The following is an 18802-nucleotide window of genomic DNA, read 5'->3' as shown; positions in this document are numbered from 1 at the left end:
ATCCAATGTCTTTTCATTCAATTTAAAATAGAATCCAAGTGTCTTGCTACAGTCTACAAGGCCTTCTATAAACAGTCTCCTACTTCTTCTTGTTCTGCCCTTGCTCTCATTTGCGGTGATCCAGCCTTCCTGACTTTCTTTTTGTTGTATAAGCAGGCAATGCTTTTACTAAACCCATGACCTTTACACATGCTACGTATCTTGTGCCTGAAATCCTCTTTCCCCAAGAGGGCATAGTGAGCTCTTCCATATAATCTGGTTCTCAAGTCAAATGAACTTCTGCAACCATTCACTCTGGAGTTAACCTTTCCTGCTTCATGAAGCCTCACAGAGTAATTGTCTATCTCATTGTTCTGGTGAGTTTTCTTCAGAGCACTTATCAATATGTAAAAGAATATGGCTCTCTCTAACTTGATAAGTCATAACCTCTGTGGACTCTAGCCTAATTTATAAAACCAGAGCATTAGACTTGATAATTTCTTCATGCCCTTTGAACTCTGAAATCTTTATCCAAGGATCCATGAAGAAGAGAAAAGGTCAGGATCATGTTCAATTTTTAACATTTTATCAGTCAACAAACATATCACATGTACTCCTTGGGTGAGATAAAATCAGAGTAAGTCAGAGATGAATTCATTACATTCCTTTGATCAAGAAGTGTTCAGTTTATTTATGGGCATGGTGCATGCAGTGGAAAGGGGAATATCTCCTGCATTAAAAATTAAATTTAAAATGCTCTGAATCACAAATGGAAGACATCTGCTTGCCTGGGAATAAACAAGATGAGTGGAGGGAATGAAAGAAGATGTGACCTAGGGCTTAACTGATAGCATTCTTTCAACAGTTGTATCTAAAAGAATTCCAAGTAGAAGAGTCCTTGCTTCAAGTAAAATTGAAAGGTAGGGGATTTTCCATGCATTTTGGAGAATACAATATATTATAAAATATAATATAAACAATATTTATATAATATATATCCATTTATTAATTTGTGTAAATAGCAGCTGTACATCTTTCTGAGTGCCTACACTAGAGATGAAAATTGACCTTTATCCCCAAGGAAACTTACAGCGTCAAAGTAAATGTAGATATTAATTAATCATGATATCTACAAATATCAATAAACATGCAGTTTAGATGGTGAAACTTATCCTGGGGTTATATAACAGAGAGCCTCTTATAGTCCGAGGATTAAGAATGGCTTTGCTAAGGTCAACAGGATTCAAAATTGCTTAGTTTACTCTATCTCTGGTGTCAGTGTGGGTCAGATACTCCTTCCTTTACTTCCAAGTTTCTGAGAGATGATCCAAGTAATCCAACTATCATGATGGACGCTTTAAAGGTGTTGATAGAAAAATGAGTCTTCGGCCAGTCCTTGGGCTGTCCTTAACATTGGGAGATGCCCTTGTCTAAATCTACTCTTGTGGTCCACACAGTAGGGAAAATATACTCTTACGTGTGAGAAACATTAATGGGGAGGACTATGGCTCAGTCACTTATCCAGAGAAGGGACCCTGGGTGTGACAAACACAGTGAGGATGCTCTCTAGGATGTGCAGCCGAGTCTCCATGGGCTCACAGACCTTGCGACAGAGAAGAAATGGTGATGACAATGCAGAAAGAAGCACAGAGGTTTGAGAAAGACAAATGAAAGCCTTTCAAACCAGCTGGCATGGGTCCAAAGGCAACCTATAGGAGGTGATGCCTGAGTCTAAAGAGAAATGGTATGATAAATGAGAAAATAGGGGCAAAGAGCAGCACGATGTAAAGCAAGAAAGTATAAGGTAAAACCAAGGAGATAAAAAAAAGTAAGATAACATGAAATCATATCATATCAACATTATGATATCACAATGATAAGCATATATATTGATAAGATATAGTGCCTGGTACATAATAATCACTCAACAGTTAATTTTTTAATTGCTTTATTTATCTAACCAGAAGTAAGACAAAAACTTGACCATGTTCCCATTCCCTTAAGGCATACCAGGGATAATAGCATCATTTTTACCTGCAGAAGGGTTGGGGAGAAAATATAGTTTTTGCCATATACCTAGGAAATAAGAAAATACTATAGGGAATTTGCATGAAAGTTTGAAAAGCAGCTCAATATTGCAGTCAGCCAGGCATATCCATGGTTCACATCACTGAAAAGTATACTGTGATATTCTTGATGACTGTTCTCATAAGCTTTTCTTTCCTGGCTGAGTACTGATTTAGAAGAGATTTTCCTTCTGGCTCCTTCCCTGGAACGGGTAGATGGCAAATATGCATCTGGGGTAAAACGTCTCTTCAGGCTTGACCATTAAACACTTTTATGCAAGAGTAGAAGAGTGAAAGAATGATGGGTCCCTCTCTTTTTCTTATCTGTTGTGTATTTATCAGAGTTCAAAAGTAGGACAGCAACAACTACCTTATGGAGAGTTGGGGAAAATTCCCCTAGCTCTGTATATAGTGACTTCAGGAGAAGGTTGTCAGGTAAAATGCAGAGTGCCTAGTTAAATTTGAATTTCAGATAAACAATAAATATATTTTAGTATAAGTATGTCTCATGCAATACTTGGAATATGCATATACTAAAATGTATTGGTTATTTATCTGAAACTGAAATTTCACTGGACATACTGATTTTTATTTGCTAAATCAAGCAACTCAATTCCAGAATTAATCTTGATGGGCAGAGAAAATGATCCAGATTATCAGTAACAAGCATGAATGTTCTGTTTATTAAAAAATACATATTATTTGTATGATTTAAACTTTAACTAGCACCTTTCAACTCCTTGAGATAGTCTTCATTTGGTAATGCATGGACAATTCTCTCGCTATCACAAAGGAAATGTATCCAAATGTACAAATAAATCCTCCAGCAAAATCAGTATTTGCCTCTGTTTCTGTCTTTTATTGTCTTTCTCTAAAGCTGAGGACTCAGAAAAGGAAGAAGTAAAGAAAGAATATGAAGATCTAGACTGTGTGTTCATGTAAGAAACTCACTTGACAAATGGAGATTTTTGTTCATTTAACTTACCCTGGATGATTGAAATTTAGGAATAGTAAAAGTAGCAGATAGTAAGAATAAGTGTCAATAGGATAATGCTCAAAGTCCTTTTTGCACACAATCCCTGCAATATTATTATAAAATGGTTTGTTTCTGGAAGAAAAAAGAAGCACGCAAATAATTTGCCATTCAATATAACGGATCATTAACTGGCAAAAATATGTCAATTTGCCCTGTAGACAACAACCATTGAAACCAAAATAATTCCACTATTAGACTTACAAAACAGTGGATTATTGTCAAGGGAAATCTTAAATTGTGGTCAATAAGAGAGTAGTAGAATCAATGATATTCATGTGAAAATGTACTGCAGAAAAATGTGGGCTCTGAACACATTGTTTTAATAATTTCCCACTTAGGCAGGGATTGATCTATTTTGCTTCAAGTCAAAGCTACCAACCTGAATGTTTTGAATAGTGTTGTCACATAATCTTATAGATTTAATTATCATCTCCACGCGCACAAGACACAGATTTAATTGTCTGGCCCTTGAGAGAACAAATTCAGTTTACATCCATTCGATACCTTCTTTTCTTTTTCCTCGAGGAACTAGTCTTCAGTCTTAAAGGATCTTTTGCATATTTCAATTCAAATCAAGTCAGTCATCTATAGTTTTGTACTTGGCATCAAGGATTCCAGAGCCAATTAAGAGATTTTACCAAATTGCCATGGGAACATACGACCATGATTGTGGAAAATTTCAGTTATTTCAGATTTCATAAATCCTTTGTAGAAGGAAATGGAAGTTCCCAGTCATATAGGTTTAAAAAAATTGCTCTCAATCACCCATTGATCAAACTGAACAGAAAAGACACTTCTCTTTCTCTTTCAATATGTTTCATACATTTTCAACTAAAATCATACGCATCAAGAACAAATAAGAGAAGGACAACAATAGATGTATATTTTCACTAGTTGTATTCAAACGAGGTTACCCACTTCTCAATTACCTAAGTGTACAGTAGCCAATACTGGAAACCTGCAAGGGTCCATTGCCAGATCAGGCCTGGAAAGTTTATTTTTAAAGTTCTAGCTTGCTGTTACACAAATGGGAAGCATTATTCAAAGACATATCTCCACATGAAACTTACTTTCCTAAAGCAATAGGCGTGCCATCAGAAATGGATTTATGGACAGTGCATTATACTATGAAGTAATTTTTGACAAAGATATATCAACTCAAGAAAGCCCAAAGTACATGAATCAAAAAGGGAGAAAGATTTGGAGAAATCATCAAACCAGATAAGCACTGAAAATACAAAGGTTAACTGAATAAACATTACAAAAGCAAAATTTAGTCAAGGGAATAGAAGGGAAGTAGCAAAAATAGTTGAAAGCACGACTTATTTTCTTGCAAAAGCAATGCTATGGTTAGCATCAGTTTTTTACCCTCGAGGTACCTTTCTTTGCAGAATTCTTTTGTACATTATTCATATTCTTAACAAAAAGAGCTAAGCTGGCTTCAAGCTGATTGGTAGTTGTATGGCAACCATGTTGTTTTGATGTTGCTTTTATATTCATTTCAATAAAATTGCCTCAAAGGAATAGGAACAGAAAGTGCACAAAAGAAACACAAATAAAAAGTACAGACATGAACTCTTCAGCTTTGCTAGTAATCAAAGACGTGAGAATTAAAACAACAATGGGATACTATTTTTTTACCCACCAAACTGATTAAGTTTTTAAAATAAAAATGCTTAGATTTGCCTAGTATCTATTATGACAGGCAGTTTATAAACAGTTGGTAGAAATAAAAATGGTTACATATTTTCTGGAAAGCAATTTGGCAACATACTTATAAAGAGTCTTAAAAATGTTCACACCCTTCGATCCTGTACTTTTATTTCTAGGAATCTATTTGAAAGAAATAATCCAAAAATACTTTAAAATGTAAGTATAAGGGTATTCATTGCAATTATTTATTACAGTGTAAAACAGCCTCAATGTAAATCAATATGGTAATGTTTAAATAAATCATGCTAAATGACTACAGTGTCGTGTTATGTAGTTGCTCAAAAAATATTTGTAGGCTAAGAGACATGCATACAAAATAATGTTAAGTTAGAGAAAGAGAGCAGAATCTAAAGTTTTTATATTCAATGTTATTCCAATCTTGAGACATATGGGTGTGAGTGCAATATATGTGTGTTTGTGTTTGTGTGCCTGTGCATCTGTTTTATCATATTTGCACTTAACACATGAAGAAAACACTAGAGAAGGAGATACTAAATATGAATAATGCTTATATCTGGGCTAAAACTGCATGGGTATTTTCGTTCCTTTTCTTCTCCATATTTTTCAAATTTTCTATATTAAGCATCTATCAATTTATGATCAAAATGTATTTCAATGAGTCTAACAGATTGACCTTATACTTTTATGTGATAAAGTCCATTTTTATATACAATTTAATACAAAATCTTTATATATATAAATGAGCAAATCAACTGGGATATGGAAATTTCTAATTAAAAAACTGATTGGGGCCAGAGACCCAGATTTGATTCCCGGAGCCTGCCCATGCCAAAAAAAAAAAAAAAAAAAGCTGAATGGGAACTGAATTTGTTCTTGCACTCTATTCCTTACCACAAAAATCAGTGTTAACAAGTAGCAATATTTGTCCATAATGTTAAGAGGGTTAAGCTTAATATTAGTTCCCAATTTAAAATATAAATAATAAATATAAGTTGCATAAAAGGTAGAACGCTGAATTGTCAAATAAATGGTCTTATTTTCTAGATGCATATCTTTTTAGAGTTAATGTTCAAACTATGCATTTTGCAAAGTTTAGATGTTATCATTTAATTTATAAACTGACTCATAGGCATTGGAAATATGAAAGCCATAGATTTCTCTATAATTTACATGGAATTCAAACCATGTGATTTACATCTATACTAAAAAATAATAAATTAATTATTTCCTTTTCTTTACTATTCAGTCCCATCAAGTGAATTTTAACTCTTAAGGATAATGGAAAATTAAACTTGTTAGTCTCCAGTGTCTTAGAAGAAAAAATGAAAAATCGTGGAACTGTAACCCATACCAAACTTTAAAATCTGTTTTATAACTACTTGTTAAAATGTACTTGGAAATTTATTGCTTTTTTGTATATATGTTATATTTCACAATAAAAAAAGTTTATATTTTTTTAAAAAAGGGAAAAAATGAAACATTTTTCTGGAATATATTAGAATTTTATTTACACAAATAACTGATTGAGTCTATCCAAAGTGGCAATTAAGATAACTGAAAAATAAATATGATTATTTTTAATTGTTTGCCTGATATAACAAAGTCAAAAGGGTAAAATATTAATTCTGTATCTTAAGTACTTGGTATCTTCAAATTGATTCCTACCTGCAGGTCAAGTCATTTGTAAGACACATTGAAGCTTAAACCTATAGATATGTCTCAAAATTGTGTATTTTATGGAAAACTTAAAGTAATGAAAAATGTTGATTTCAATATCTGTACCCAAAAATGGTTAAAACCTCGGACGAGACTCAGAATGACCTGGAATTGAAATTTGAAACTCAACTCCATAATTTAGTAGTGGTGTAGCCATTCAAAAGTTATTAACGTCTCTAAAACTGTTCCCCCATCCACAAAACAGGACCCAAAGTGCGCCTTCCTCATTTGGTTGTAAAAAGATGAAATTTGTTGATATACGTCAACTTCCTTAAGCACTCAATTAATGAGAATCCTTTATATACTTGAATCATTATTACCTAAGTATCAGGCAGTACCTTAATATCAAATTTCCTTCAAAATGTATTTCCTCTCAGTAAATGCCTCCCCATATATTGGTTCTTTTTTTGCCATGTGGCAATTTCCAATTACTCTCCCAGGAACAGTGCAATAACTCAAGTACAACTCTGGGCATTCAGGAGAAACAAGAGAAATACATGTAAGTACATTCCCACCTATCTTTTTTCTCTCCTGAACTTTTAAACCTCATCACCAAAATTGTTAAAAAATTAAAAAGCAAACAGAAAACAAAAAACAAAAGTTACGACGAGAGAGGGGTCTACGATTTTTCTGTGACACAGTAGCTTTTTCTAATTTAATTTTTCATAAATGCCGCCATCTAGTGTTCACTTATTCAACTTTGATTGTTCACTTACTCAACTTTGATTGTTGAGGGTAAAACAATTCTAAAAATCCTAATATGGAAGTAATGTTTCCCAGTTCTCAGAGGCAAGCAGCATCACATCAATTCATTTCATGTTATCAGGCCTCTTAAGAAGACTTCTCATATCTGGAATAACAGAGTAGTGTTAAAATAACAACTATCACAATACCTAAAGTCTAGCCCTATAGAGACGGTATTTTATTTTGTGAAATACAAATGCATTATAATTACAGTTCTCATTCTTTCTTTTTTTTTCTCACTCTCTTTCTCTCTCTCCATCCGTCTGTCTCTGTCCTCTCCAGTTTCCCTCTCTGTCCCCACAAGCTTTCCTTAGAAATGTTATGCTGTCCATTGCATACATGGCTCCGAGTGTCAACTTGGCACATGGTTGGCACTGAGTGGACTGTGTCATGTGTGTAATAAAATAGCCAATTTTTATATGCCAAGGACTGTTCTAAGCCGTTCTTATATATCATCTTATTGAATTCGCAGAAACCCCGAGGAAGGTTCCATTACTGTTTAATTTTACAGATGAAGAAAATGAAGTGTAAGGAAGTTGAGTAAGTTGTCCATAAACCTATACCTGGCAAGTGGTCAGGCCAGGAATTGCAGTCAGTAGTCAAACTCAAGATTTCTTACTTTCAACCGATACCAGTCATTAAATGATCAAATTTGACAAATGGTTTGGATCTCAGAACAGCTACAAGGGTACACAAACTGATTGACAGAGAAGAATTGAGAAAGATAATTTATCCTCCTTATCAGAATCATAATTTCTAAAGAATCTAAAACATTACAAAACTGATATAAAAATATGAAGGGTAATTGAAAGATATCTTGATCCACAAGATGGAAACATATGATATCGTGTTCTATTTCCAAACACTAAATGCATACTGATAGGGTAAATGTTTGATTTTTCAGTCATTCCTTTCTCATGAATCATTGCCCCTAAAATAATTTTCATGCAAAAGCATGACAATTTAACCACAGAGGTGATTTCTTTATATAAAATAATGGTTTAGTAGTGTGATTTTGATGATATTATGCAGTTTATTCTGTTCCATTATTCTGCTCCGTTGCAAATGTTTTTTTTTATTTTTGTATGCTGTATGGTGGGGATCACATTTCATTCTTTTTCCATGTGAGTATCCTGTTATTGCAGCACCATTTGTTGAATTTCTTTTGGGGGGTGGAAGTGCATGGACCTGAAATCGAACCCGGGTTTCCTACATGACAGGCAAGAATTCTACCACCGAACTAATCTTACGTCCCCTTCATTGCAAAAATTTCAATCAAAATCAGTATCTTTTTTCCTTTTTTGATCTGCACAGACAAAATGCCTTCTAAGCTTAAGAAACTGTTTCAGATTCGAAACCTCATATGAGGGTATTGCTGCTTATCAAGACATCACCCATTCAATGGTGTCATGCCATGAATCTCTTCCTAAGGACAATGGGACAATTGTTTGTACTTTGTTCTAGAAATCAAAGAAATAGACATTTTCGGGTTACCCCACTCATTTCTAAAACAGGAGAAGACTTAGAAAAAGATTCAATGACACCAATTCCTTCTTACCAGGACATTGTAAACAGACAACTCAATTCCCTATGAAAAGCAGAATACCTACTATGATACCACATGATTGACAATAGTTTGATTTTAAGTTTAATAAAAATAAACAGAATAATGCTTTCCTTTCAAATTTCATTTGTGAAGATATCCATAGGGTTATAATAGAAAATGTATTTGAAGATCAGGGCTGAAAAGTTCCAGCTATAATGTAGAAGTTTCAGAAGCATTCTAAGAGTAATATTTGATTATTTTTGTTTGTGTCATAAAAGCATGGTATGCTAAAGAATCATAGAGAAGTTCCATGCAAACTTCTATTTGATAAATAGAAAAATGGGAGGCATAAAATATTAGGAGGTTTGTCCAAATTCATGTGCTATTCATATATTGAAGAACCTAGCTACCCATTTTCTCATCCAGTTCACTTTTCACTGCATAGGGAAAGAAACAGCCTTTCTAAAGTTTATCAAAACAAATCTTGCTAAAGCAAGTATTGAGAGGACAGTAATGGTGAAGTTAAAGTAATAGACCCAATATTGTCATAGGATGACAAATAGTTAAGTAATCATAACTCATCTATTCATTCATTCATTCATTCAATTATTCATTCATCAAACATCCATTTTGACCTCACTATCTTATGAAAATAGGCAAAAATCAAACAAGATTGGTAACATCTATAGTCAAACATACCAGAAGTTAAAGTAGCATTAATGTAGCAAGCCTTTGAAATGTTAAAACAATTTATTATTTTATCAATTTTTACAGGTATATTACATCATTAAACAATTTTGAGTTGACCATAGTAGAAATTTTATAAATGTTTACTAAAGAATGAAGATCTAATTCTCTGGAGGAAAGTCCACCTTTTCCTCACTGCCATTTTCTCTCTTCTAGTTCCATTCCAATAGAAATATATCACTGACTCCAATCTCTTACATAATTTTCATAAACGGAAAAAATATATAAATAAAATTGCATAAGAACAATCAATGGAGATGTTTATCTTCAGCAAAGAAAACTCATTTTTCAACATGAATGTTTTCATAGTTTACACGTTAAGCCAGATCTATTCAGTTGCTATTACTCTGATAATGTGCTTCCAAACAGCCTATTTTTACTTACTTCTTACAGGCTTAGGGATCAAATTATGCAAATCAATTATCTACACCCCCTAAGTTGTCCATATATGGACACTGCATTTTTGTTGACTAGGTCTAAAATAATTAGATAGGAACCCTGCCATTCTACATACTGTGCATAATTTTTAGTAGAACAGCTTGGGAGACCTTAGCTGGTAGTATTACAAATCAAACATTAAAAATAGAAATGGAAATGTATAATTAAACATTTTCTCCAGGGCAAATTCCAGAACCAAAGCAAAGATGATGCATAGTATTGTTCTCAGGCAAATTGCCAATCAAAATCTGCTCTGAAACCAGCATAGTTTTCTGTCTGTGGTTCTAATCTTCCATTTTATCACTAAAGAGAACAATGTGAACACCAAAGTTGCTGAGTTGATTTTGATGTTCTCTTTGGGTGCAAAGAGATGAAAAAGTAACTGGTATAACAGTTTAATTATGTTGTTCCACCCTTCTACCATATACAAGATATTTGTAGTGTCTAAGTAAGACTCAAGGTGGATATGATTTATAATCATATGAATTAGATTAATTGTAGAGGCATAACTGGACCAAAATAGTATATATTTGGGAACAAGATCAAAATTAAAAGGGGCAGGTCACGGTGGCTCAGCAGAGAGAGTTCTCACCTGCCATGTGGGAGACCGAGGTTCAATACCCGGTGCCTGCCTATGCAAAAAAAAAAATTAAATGGAAGTAGGGCTTTCCATAGAATGTCAGGTGTGGCAGAAATTGGATTAGGTTTCTATTAGAGAAAGATTTTCAAGTTTAAATTGAAAGATTTACATAGCAGAAAAATATGTCCATGCCTGATATTTCTCAATGCATGTGGCTTTTTGTTATATATATGGCCTTCATAAAATTATATATACATGTACATATATACATATAGAAAGATGTGCATGTGTATATATTCAATATTTTATGATACTTATGTTCCATTGTATCATATGTTATTACCTGTTATAACATATTCTCTTCTATCACATAGAAGAAGATATATTGATATGCTACGTAGAACTAGCATAGAACTTGTCCTATAGAACAAGTTCTATGCTAGTTCTATTTGGACAGGGGGGTAAGGTATTTTGCTGGGAGGAGCTGGATATGCCTCTCCTACCCATGCTATAACCACCTTTTACTTGTATGTTCAGTAAATTGATAAATGACTAATATTGTTTTCTGCAGTGCAAGGTAAAGATCATGAATTCCTGGTAAGAATGTTTGAATCTTACTCTGAATGAGATGAGATGTCTTTAGAGGATTTTGAGCAAAAGATCGACATGATTTAATTTGTCTTTTGAAAGGGTCATTGGCTGACGTGTGAAAAATAGAATGTCAACTCACAAGGGTGGATGCAAGGACATTTGTTAGAAGGCTATTGAAATAATACTGGCAAAATGTGATAGTGGCTTGGAATAAGGTGGAATTCAATACAGATGACTGCTCTATTTCTAAAAATAAATATTTATAACTTATCCCAAATTATTTACCTAATTAAAAGAAGTGAGAGACTGTTAATTTCCAAATAGTAGTATGAGCCAATCAATCGCCCTCAAGTGAAAATGTGACAAAGAAATATCAGTAAAAGAAATGATGAGCAAACTCATAGACGATTATATATGCAAATATTAGTCAACTGAGTCCTTCATTTCCTTGAAAGAATAGAAAACCAAAAACTGCAGGTAATTATTCAGATGTATGAAGTTGTTCAATGTTAGGAAATCAGTTTATGCAATTCATCACTTCAGTTATAAGAAAAAATTACATCTTGTTAAAAACATAAGTTCTACCATAAAACACATGCCCCATTCCTCATTAAAATAGAGTTTAGAAGAATAAGAATAACATGATATTTCCTTATAACAATGAAGATACTATATCTCAATTTTGAGAGCTAATATAATTATGAAAGTGCTATGAGGACATTCACGTTAAAGTTGGATTCAAGGAAAAACACAAGAAGACCCTATATCATTACTAATATTTAGCAATAGCAATGTTTCATGAGTCCTATGCAATGCTTCAGCATCAGGATGAAAATGTAAAATAGGGGGAAAACATATGGAATATATTGCAAAGTTATTCTAATAGATCAAATGCACAACAAATAAAAGAACAGCAATTCAATGGGCAATATTACAACACTGCAAATTAATAATAATTGTACAATCACAATAACACATAAATTGCAAAATGAGCTATCACCTAATAACTATATTATGAAAATAATCAGATATACAAGCTTCTCTGTATTACAAAACTACAAATTTAAAAATGATATCCCATATTTTACCAGTCAAATTGACGAAGGTTTTTTTTTATGACAATAACCTAAATATGTTTAAGGAAATTCATGTTCTTAGACATTGATGATAGTATTATACATTACTTAATATTTCCAGTTAGAAATTTGGAAATACACATGAAAGGCTTCACTCTGGCAGTCCCAATGAAAACAGTTTCCTAGGCTGATCAAACAACTACCATGAAATGAGTTGGGTTAAACAATGGGAATTTATTTGCTTGTGATTGCGAGGTTAATAGAAAGTCCATATGTTTTTAATAATGTTTATTATTAGTGAGTCTTAATAACATGGATTGAATAGATTTACTCTACATTTCATAAACTAAAGTGAAAAAAGTGAATATTATAATTTTAGAAGAAGCAATAATTATATAACAATAGCTCATAATGTGGAAAATAATGTACTCTAGTCCCATGAGATTAAATTTTAGGAAGCAAATTGCCTGGAGTCCAAATTATTGCTTTGTTTGGTTATATCTTACGGGTTTCTAAAATATTATCCAGTTTCAGAAAATATAGAAGATACTTGGTGAAAATAAAAGTATAAGGTTTAGAAAAATCATTCAATTAGAAAAGGGTGGAATTCAAAGTGAGAGGTCTAGACACGTGGAAAGTGGTTTGGTGAGTGTTAGCTCAAGCAAATACCATGCAATGGGGTGACTTAAACAACGGAAATTTATTAACTTACCATCTTAAGGTTAGGAAAAAGTCCAAATCCAGGTATCTTCAAGGTGATGCTTTCCTTTTTCTAGGGCTGTCGACAGCGATCCTTAGTCTTGGCAACCTCTGTCACGTAGCAATGCACACAGTGGCCTCTCTCGGCTTCTCCCTTTTCTAACAGGTTCCATTGGCCTTCAGCTTTTGCTTCCTGTGGCTTTCTCTCTTCTGTCTGAATTTCATTCTTCTTAGGAAAAATTCTGATAATAGGATTAAAATCCATCCTGATTGGGCTGAGTCACACCTTATTGGAGTAACATCATCAAATGGTTTTACTTACAATGGGTTCACACCCTCAGGAATGGAACAAATTTAAGAACCTGTGTTTTGGGGGTACATCAGTTTTAAATCACCACACTCTCCCCTCTGAATCATCAAAAGACGTACTATTTATTCACAAAAAATGCATTCATTATATCTCAATATCCCCAAAACCTTAAGCATGTTTTGTTCAAAGTCTCATCACACTTTTGATTATGGATGTGGTCTGTCCTGGTGCACTGTTTTGGCCCTGTGAAACCTAGAGAACAAGTAATTTGCTTCCAATATACAATGGGGGGGGGGGAGATCAGGCATAGGATAAAAATCCCCTTTCCATAGGGAGAAATTGCGAGAAAAACAGGGGTTGTGAGTCCGAAACAATTCTAAAACCAAGGCCATAATCCATTAGATTTCAGAGTCTGAGAATCATTCATGGAATGATGTTTTGTTTTCCAGGCCTGATGAAGAAGCTGTTCCACCCCTACCAAGTGTTTGTTCAGAAATCATGCTCTCTCCAAACACTTGAATGAAGTCACCACCCTCTCCAAACATTAGAATGGTGGCCAGACTCTCCTCAAATGACAGGACATAGACACCTTCTCTCAGCACTGAGGTGGCAGCACTCTTTCTGAACAATGAGCAGAATGTCCACCCTCTCCCAGCACTGAAGCAGATTCACTATTTCCACACACATAGATGAACCATTCTCTTGCTCCAGATGTCTTCAGTCAAAAACTCAGCTTCCATGGTTCTGCCCTTGAAGTGATTTTTTCTTCAAATTGTCCCTTCCCTGTCCCTTCTAGTCCAGGCTGGAAGTGACTCTGTTCATACAAATTACCCAGAAAAACTTGTCATTTTTGCATGTGACTCAGAACTTTTCAGTGACCCTTCCTGAATAACTGCATTTCCAATTCTGACATCCTTTGAAATTGCCAGTGAAATTGAATCATTCCCTATTCAGTTAAATTCTCAAATGCAGCACTTTTCTCTGGGGACTCACTGTCCAGTAATCCAGAATTTCCAAATCATCAATTTCTGCTTTATTTGTGCCCAGGAGTTCAGTTCCCAGCTTATCTGTTTCCTCTTGTATTCTACCATAAATTGTAAAGACAAAACATGCTGCACTTTACACACTTAGCTTGGAAATTGCCACAGCAAAATATTCAAGTTCATCATGCTCAAATTCTGCCTTCCATCCGACATCAGAATTCAGTTTCACAAGTTGTCTGCCACTTTAAAACAAGGATTACTTTTCCTCCAGTTTCCAACTAACACATTCATAATTTCCTTCTACAGGCTCACCACAAGTATGTTTAGCATCCACATTTCTATTAACATTCTCTTCAAAACACTCCACACCTTTTCTATGAAGCAACTCAATTCTTCCAGCTTCTACCTTTTACCCAATTCCAAAGCCATTTCCATATTTTTGGTATTTGCTTTCGCAGCTCCCCACTCTCTCAGTATCAAAATAGTTTTAGTTTTCCAGGCTGCTTAAGCAAATACCATAAATTGGATTGTGTTAAACAATGAGAGTTTATTTGCTTATGATTTTGAGGCAAAAAAGAAAGTCCAAATAGACAACATTAAGGCAATGATTTCTTTCTGACGACTGGAATCTAAGGCTGGCTGCCAGTGAGCTTTGGTTCTTGGTTTGTCATATGACAAGGTACATGGTGAGGTCTCCAGGTCTCTCTCTTCTTTTCCAGATTCCATTTGTGTCCACCTTCTGTCCTCTGTGGCATTCTCTCTCTGTGTCTGAATTTCATTCTGCTTATAAAAGATTCCAGTAATAAGATTAAGACTCATTCTGATTAGACTGGGGGACAACTTAACTGAAGTATCCCCATCAAAAAGTCCTACTAAAATGGGGTCACAGCCACAGGAAATGAAATAAATTTAAGGACAAGTTTTCTGAGGTGCATGCAGCTTCAAACCACCACAGTTAATAAATTTTAACAATATAGAATAATTCCATGTAATGGAATACCATGAACTCGTTTTAAAAATTAGATGGGGGGCGGCGGCGGGACGCCGGTGACCCTCGGAGGGGCGCCTCGGCCATGACCGCGGAGCTGCAACAAGACGACACGGCCGGTGCTGCCGACGGCCACGGCTCGATCTTCTAGTTGTGAGTTTAGATCTCTGATTTGAGATCATTCCTCCTTTATAATACAAGCACCAAGAGCTGTAAATTTCTCTCTGAGCACTGCCTTGGATGCATCCCATAAGTTTTGAGCTGCCAAATGCTGTTAAATCAACTGAGAGAAATCACAGGCATTCAGGATCCTTCTTTTCTTCATGAAGCTCTGAAGGCCAGTAATGGTGACATCACCCAGGCAGTCAGCCTTCTCACTGATGAAAGAGTTAAGGAGCCCAATCAAGATACTGTTGCTACAGAACCATCTGAAGTAGAGGGGAGTGCTGCCAACAAAGAAGTATTAGCAAAAGTAATAGATCTTACTCATGATAACAAAGATGATCTTCAGGCTGCCATTGCTCTCAGTCTCCTGGAGTCCCCCAAAATACAAGCTGATGGACGAGATCTCAACAGGATGCATGAAGCAACCTCTGCAGAAACTAAACGCTCAAAGAGAAAACGCTGTGAAATCTGGGGAGAAAATCCCAATCCAAATGACTGGAGGAGAGTTGATGGTTGGCCAGTTGGGCTGAAAAATGTTGGCAATACATGTTGGTTTAGTGCTGTTATCCAGTCTCTCTTTCAATTGCCTGAATTTCGAAGACTCGTTCTCAGCTATAGTCTGCCGCAAAATGTACTTGAAACTTGTCGAAGTCACACGGAAAAGAGAAATATTGTGTTTATGCAAGAGCTTCAGTATCTGTTTGCCCTGATGATGGGATCAAACTGCAAATTTGTAGACCCATCAGCAGCCCTAGATCTCTTAAAGGGAGCTTTCCGATCATCCGAAGAGCAGCAGCAAGATGTAAGTGAATTCACACACAAGCTCCTGGATTGGCTAGAGGATGCGTTCCAGCTAGCTGTTAATGTTAACAATCTCAGGAACAAATCTGAAAATCCAATGGTGCAGCTATTCTATGGTACTTTCCTGACTGAAGGGGTTCGTGAAGGAAAGCCCTTCTGTAACAACGAGACCTTTGGCCAGTATCCCCTTCAGGTAAACGGTTACCGCGACTTAGATGAATGTTTGGAAGGGGCCATGGTGGAGGGTGACGTTGAGCTGCTTCCTTCTGACCAGTCAGTAAAGTATGGACAAGAACGTTGGTTTACAAAGCTACCTCCAGTGTTGACCTTTGAACTCTCAAGATTTGAGTTCAATCAGTCCCTTGGGCAACCAGAGAAAATTCACAATAAGTTGGAATTTCCTCAAATTATTTATATGGACAGATACATGTACAGGAGCAAAGAGCTTATTCGAAGAAAGAGAGAATATATTCGAAAGTTGAAGGAGGAAATAAGATTTTTGCAGCAAAAACTTGAAAGGTACGTGAAGTACGGCTCGGGCCCAGCTCGGTTCCCACTCCCAGACATGTTGAAGTATGTCATTGAATTTGCTAGTACAAAGCCTTCCTCAGAAAGCTCCTCATCTCAGAGTGACACACCAGTGACATTACCGCTTTCTTCGGTGCATTGCCTGGATTCTCAGCTGATATCTGAGGAAAGTGCAAGTACAGAAAGTTCTCCTCAGGATGGTGAAAGTACCTTTTCTTCTGAAGATTCTCAGCAGAAGTCTAAGATCATGAATAAGCCACTTCTATCCTCCCGATCTTCCATGGAAATGCCTACACACCCAGCTCCTCGAACAGTCACAGATGAGGAGATAAATTTTGTTAAGACCTGTCTTCAGAGGTGGAGGAGTGAGATTGAACAAGATATACAAGATTTAAAGAATTGTATTACAAGCACTACCCAGATTATTGAGCAGATGTACTGTGATCCTCTCCTTCGTCAGGTGCCTTATCGCTTGCATGCAGTTCTTGTTCATGAAGGACAAGCAAATGCTGGACACTACTGGGCCTATATCTATAATCAACCCCGACAAATTTGGCTCAAGTACAATGATATCTTTGTTACCGAATCCTCCTGGGAAGAACTTGAAAGAGATTCCTATGGGGGCCTGAGAAATGTTAGTGCTTACTGTCTGATATACATTAATGACAAGCTACCCCACTTCAATGCAGAGGCAGCTCCAAATGAATCAGATCAAATGTTAGGAGAAATGGATGCCCTGTCTGTTGAACTGAAGCATTACATTCAAGAAGATAACTGGAGGTTTGAGCAGGAAGTAGAGGAGTGGGAGGAAGAGCAGTCTTGCAAAATCCCTCAAATGGAATCCTCCACCAGTTCATCGTCACAGGATTTCTCTACATCACAAGAGCCTCCAGTAGCTTCTTCTCATGGGGTTCGCTGTCTGTCATCAGAGCATGCTGTGATTGTCAAGGAACAGACTGCCCAGGCTATTGCAAACACAGCACGTGCTTATGAGAAGAGTGGGGTAGAGGCAGCATTGAGTGAGGCATTCCATGAAGAATACTCCAGGTTCTATCAGCTTGCCAAAGAGATCCCCACCTCACACAGTGATCCTCGACTTCAACATGTCCTTGTCTACTTTTTCCAAAATGAAGCACCAAAAAGGGTAATAGAATGGACCCTTCTGGAACAGTTTGCAGATAAAAATCTGAGCTATGATGAAAGATCAATCAGTATTATGAATGTGGCTCAAGCTAAACTGAAGGAAATTGGTCCAGATGATATGAATATGGAAGAGTATAAGTGGCATGAAGATTATAGTTTGTTTCGAAAGGTGTCTGTGTATCTCCTAACTGGCCAGGAACTATACCAAAAAGGAAAGTACCAAGAAGCGCTTTCCTATCTGGTATATGCTTATCAGAGCAATGCAGCTCTGCTCCTGAAGGGCCCCCGACGAGGAGTGAAGGAATCTGTGATTGCTTTATACCGACGAAAATGCCTTCTGGAACTGAATGCCAAAGCAGCTTCTCTCTTTGAAACAAATGATGACCACTCTGTAACAGAGGGTATTAATGTTATGAATGAGTTGATCATTCCCTGCATTCATCTCATCATTAATAATGACATCTCCAAGGATGACCTAGATGCTATTGAGGTTATGAGAAATCATTGGTGTTCTTACCTTGGCCAGGACATTGCAGAAAATCTACAGCTGTGCTTAGAGGAGTTTCTGCCCAGGCTTCTAGATCCCTCTGCAGAAATCATTGTCTTGAAGGAGCCTCCAACTATTCGACCCAATTCTCCGTATGACCTTTGTAGCCGATTTGCAGCGGTCATGGAGTCAATTCAAGGGGTTTCAGCTGTGACGGTGAAATAAGCCCCCATGTGTTCAAGGCCCATCCTGGTCTGGTTGCCTACCGGATGCACTGAATCCTGCTGTCACAGTATACACCTTGGGAAAGGAATTAGGTGGACAAGTAAGATTTGGATCCAGACCCCAACCATTCTGTGTGTGTAAAGAAGGGTTAAAAGTAAAATCGCACTTTTTAGGTTAAAAAAAAAAAAAAAATTAGATGGGGAAGAAATTTAAAAACTGGACATTTTTATGACCTATTAAGTGTAATTAAACTGGTTGCAAAGTGTTGTGTACAATACAA

At 36.0% G+C, this 18802-nt stretch overlaps 1 pseudogene; it reads left to right on the top strand.

Moving 5' to 3' along the window:
- The first annotated feature begins 15382 nt into the window (after positions 1 to 15382).
- LOC143663077 (ubiquitin carboxyl-terminal hydrolase 28 pseudogene) lies at positions 15383 to 18591 on the top strand (annotated as a pseudogene).
- The last annotated feature ends 211 nt before the right edge of the window (positions 18592 to 18802 follow it).

This window comes from Tamandua tetradactyla, chromosome 19 (assembly GCF_023851605.1).
Source record: "Tamandua tetradactyla isolate mTamTet1 chromosome 19, mTamTet1.pri, whole genome shotgun sequence".
Classification (NCBI taxonomy): Eukaryota; Metazoa; Chordata; class Mammalia; order Pilosa; family Myrmecophagidae; genus Tamandua; species Tamandua tetradactyla.
The sequence above is the reverse complement of the archived record's forward strand: the minus strand, read 5'-3'. Positions and strand labels throughout refer to the sequence as shown.